Source organism: Poecilia reticulata, linkage group LG17, assembly GCF_000633615.1.
Source record: "Poecilia reticulata strain Guanapo linkage group LG17, Guppy_female_1.0+MT, whole genome shotgun sequence".
NCBI lineage: Eukaryota > Metazoa > Chordata > Actinopteri > Cyprinodontiformes > Poeciliidae > Poecilia > Poecilia reticulata.
Window position 1 is genome coordinate 30,642,700 of NC_024347.1, and position 4,594 is coordinate 30,647,293.

Genomic DNA, 4,594 nt, shown 5'->3' on the forward strand with positions numbered 1-4,594 from the left:
CTATCTATCTATCTATCTATCTATCTATCTATCTATCTATCTATCTATCTATCTATCTATCTATCTATCTATCTATCTATCTATCTATCTATCTAGATTGAAATAGCCTAATTATGGTTTTCAGATTAATAACTTATTCTGCCCTTTTGACCTTTATATTACCTGTAGTGACAGCAGATCTCCTGTTCTGCTCTTTGTCTGTGTGGCAAACAATCAGGAGAAGCTCCAGCTTCACACTGATCTGTGAAAAGCCATAAAACATCCTGAGTTCAGGCCAGTAGAGGAGAAGCTCTGCTTCCACTTTGTTTAGATAATGGTGACAACTGATGTTTGATCTTGGAAACAAATTGCAGGGAGTTTCTAACTTTAAAGAGGGTCAGTGACAGCTGCTGGTTGGATGAGCAAAGATGCGCCTTATTTCAATAAATTAAGAACAAGAATACGCCTTTACTATAAAAGTTTGTACACAGGAGTAACAAATCAGATTGGAATACATTTCTCGTTAAAGCATTTTTTCCATGACAGTATCATCTGCATAGAAGTGATACTAGACATTTTTAAAAGTGTCTAACTTTAAAATGTATTGAAAAGGTAGAATGCAAACTAAAACGAATGCTTGCAGTGGCTCCAACAGATATATTTTCAATTTAATAATACAATTGTTTATAAATTAGCTTTGATAGATGATTGAATATGGTTACCAGTAACATAAAAGCATGTTATGATTAATAAAAGAAGGTGTTCAGTTGGACCCCACAAGCTGGGGCAGCCTTCGCGGAGCTTAAGGCTCGGTTTGCCAGGGCCCCTGTTCTCATCCAGCCCGACCCCAGTAAACAGTTTGTAGTGGAGGTGGATGCCTCTGATACTGGGGTCGGGGCTGTACTCTCCCAGACCACGGAAACTGACCACAAAATGCATCCTTGTGCCTTTTTCTCCCGCAGACTTTCTCCGGCAGAGAGAAATTACAACGTGGGTGACAGGGAGCTACTGGCTATAAAGTTAGCCCTGGAAGAATGGCGTCACTGGTTGGAGGGAGCTGAGCACCCGGTAGTGGTTTGGACCGACCATAAGAACTTGGCGTACCTCCAGGCTGCCAAGAGGTCCAATCCACGCCAGTCACGCTGGTCCCTGTTTTTCTCTCGTTTTAACCTCTCCATTTCCTACCGTCCAGGGTCCAAGAATATTAAACCCGACGCCCTATCCAGGATTTACTCCCCCGACGACGCTGACGAGGTCCCGGCCCCCATCCTTCCTCCTAGCTGTACGGTAGGAGTGGTCACCTGGGAGATCGAGGACCTCATACGTAAAGCACAACGAGCCGCTCCCCCACCAGAAGCCTGCCCGCCAGGTAAAATCTATGTTCCTCCTGTTGTTCGTTCCCGTTTCCTCCAGTGGGTCCACGCGTCCAAGTTCTCGGCCCACCCTGGCATCAGTCGCACCATCGGCCTAATCAACCGCAGGTTCTGGTGGGAATCGGTCCACAAGGACGTCAAGGAGTATGTGTCCGCCTGCGCCGTCTGTGCACGGAACAAGACCTCAAATCGACCCCCGGCAGGCCTTTTACAACCACTACCCATACCCAAGCGTCCTTGGTCCCACATCGCCGTCGATTTTGTCACTGGGCTCCCCACATCTAAAGGTATGACCACCATCTTCACAATCGTTGACCGCTTTTCTAAGGCCTGCCACCTCATCCCACTCAAAAAGTTACCCACTGCAGCTCAGACAGCCATGCTACTCATTAAGCATGTTTTCAGACTCCACGGAATTCCCCAAGAAATCCTTTCCGATCATGGGCCCCAGTTTGTTTCTCAGGTCTGGCGCCAATTCTGCTCCGCTCTGGGGGCCAAAGTGGCCCTCAGCTCCGGCTACCACCCTCAAACTAACGGCCAAACTGAGCGGTTGAATCAGGAGTTGGAAGCCACTTTGCGGTGCCTCACCTCTACCAACCCTGATGACTGGGCCCAACACCTGCAGTGGGTAGAGTATGCACACAACAGCCATATTTCCTCCGCCACTGGTCTCTTGCCCTTCGAAATAGTTCTGGGTTATCAGCCACCACTCCTACCCTCCGACGAAGCTAGTACCTCGGTCACCTCAGTCCAGCATCACATCCGCAAGGCCCATAAGATCTGGAACGACGCCATCACCGCCCTCAACAACACCTCCGCCGTTAACAAAAGACTAGCTGACCGGCGACGGACMCCTGCCCCGACATACTCCGTGGGACAGAAGGTATGGCTATCAACTCATGATATACCTCTCAAGTCCATGTCAAAGAAACTGTCCCCCAGATTTATTGGTCCCTTCGAGATCCTGACGCTCGTGGGACCCTCTGCAGTGCGGCTCCGACTTCCCCGTTCCCTACGAGTCCATCCGACCTTCCACGTGTCCCAGATTAAACCTGCCCTCTCCAGCGAACATCATGACAAAGCTAACCCAAGTGAGTTCTCTCCTTCTCGTTTGCCAGCACTGGCCGATCAGTTACTGATGCTGGACTATCAGATCAGTAGCTGGCTTCAAACTGAATATAGCCTGCTGTGAGAAGGAAGTAGCCACCACTGGGGGCGCTATCGTCTTCATTTTGGCCCCAATACCACCATCCTTCATAACCCAGCTTGGACCAGGCTTCTGCTGTCGGATGGACTCATGTTTGACTCTGGAATATTTTGATATTCATCGTTCACCTTGTGACTGCGAGGTTCCCAGTTCCTGTAGCCGCAAACAAGCCCCCATCATCATCCCTCCACCACCGTGCTTCACAGTCAGTGTGAGGAGTCAAACGCAGACTTTCACCTTCAACCTTATTCTTTTTCTAATTGCCGTCTAATGACCTTTAACCTGCTAACTGAGCCTGTAGAGTCTAAGATGGAGCTCTTGGCCATTTGAGTTCATTGCTAAGATTTTTCTATTTCGGACTAATTTTTGGACTTTGGGTGTTTGGAAATAATCTATTATCCCATATTGATTATCCATAACTGATGTCTTTGCACCTTGGCATTATGTTAGCAAACTGCCTGAATTCCTGGTTTTACAGAAATCGTCTCTCTAATGACGATCAGTTAAATCAGTGCACTTGAGTTAAAAACTGTGTACCAGACACGGAGTCTGGCTGCTGCTGGATGGAGGGCTAATGGTGAGGAGAGACGAGGGCGGATCCACAGCTTAACCTGAGCGAGGCGGTAATGATCCCCGCCTCGCCTGAGGGCCGGCAGGCGGCCCACGGACCTGCTGGGAATCAGTCACTCGGCCTATTTATGCGCCGCTGCACAGAAATATCTCCAATCTGAGGATCGTTACGCCACTGGATGTTTTCTAGCAGAGGTGATAGGTGACAGGTTTTCACCGCTTTCAGGGATAAATTAGCACCTGGGGCTTGACGTGGTTGTGAAGGCGGTGAGGAGGATGTTTCCATGAGGCATCAGAGGAGGATGGAAAATAAATGTTTCTAAATGTCAGTTCCCACCGTTCACTCAAGATGAGTTAGAAATGAAAAATAATAAGAGACCAGATTGCTGACCCAAATTAGCTGCTTTACTTTCCTTGGCTATTTTATCAAATATCTCTGCAGAAGGAAAAATAACACATCAGTGTGTTTATGCAAAATACTAACTGTCTTATTTAGTTACAGGAATTACAGCACATAAATAAATATATGGTGGTATAAGCAAATTATCCTCCATTTCTCTATTGTCTGTCTGCTTCATTTGAAGCAAAGACTTGGAAAAAGAGGAAATTATGAGGAGAGGAAGCAGCATTAAAAGTCTTCACCCTCTTCAAAATAAGAGCATGAATATAAACATTTATTAATAGTCAACTAAACTGACACAGACGTTGAACTTTACTCAACTGGAAGTAAGTTAGAGATTTAGAGTCTATTGTTTTCAAAGTTAGCAGAACTGCTAATGTGCTAAAGAACCAAATTAGCTCTGCTATTAGTGGGTTAGTTAAAGCATGCCTACTGCTTCTTACGATTATAAAATGTTTACTACTGACCATTCACCAGGAAGAAGCCAATACCTGTAAAACTATTTATATATTAAAACAGTAATGAAAATATAAAATTATTAAGTTTTTAATTGCTGAAAGATTCAGTAAGTTAGCAGAGTATTGCAGTGGCGGACCACTAGGGGGCTCCACTCACACCCAGACTGTGATCTAAAAATGTGTTTTAACGTCTTCAGTCAGAGGCTTCTTCAGAGCCACCATGATACAGACTGCTACAGGAGATTCTTCATCAACCTTGACAAAAACGCTTCAAAGGTAAAGATATGAACTACAACATTTTAATTTCCCTCTGGGATTAGTAAGGTTTGAACTCTTCCTCCTCCCCTGCAGTCTTTCTAGTTGCAGTTCTCCGGTGGGCAGATAGAGGGCGGTATTTGCAGCTGGTTTTAATGTTTGCTTGTGTTTCAAACGCTAATTTACCGTTTCTTCAGCAGCCTGGCGGGTCATTATGTTCCCTGAACGCTGACTGACAGGCAGCGCTGTTCCCTCCCACACAGAAACGGGCTGAGCTGGAGGACGATGTTCTGACCTGGAGGACGATGTTCTGACCTGGAGGACGATGTTCTCAGCAGGAGGACGATGTTCT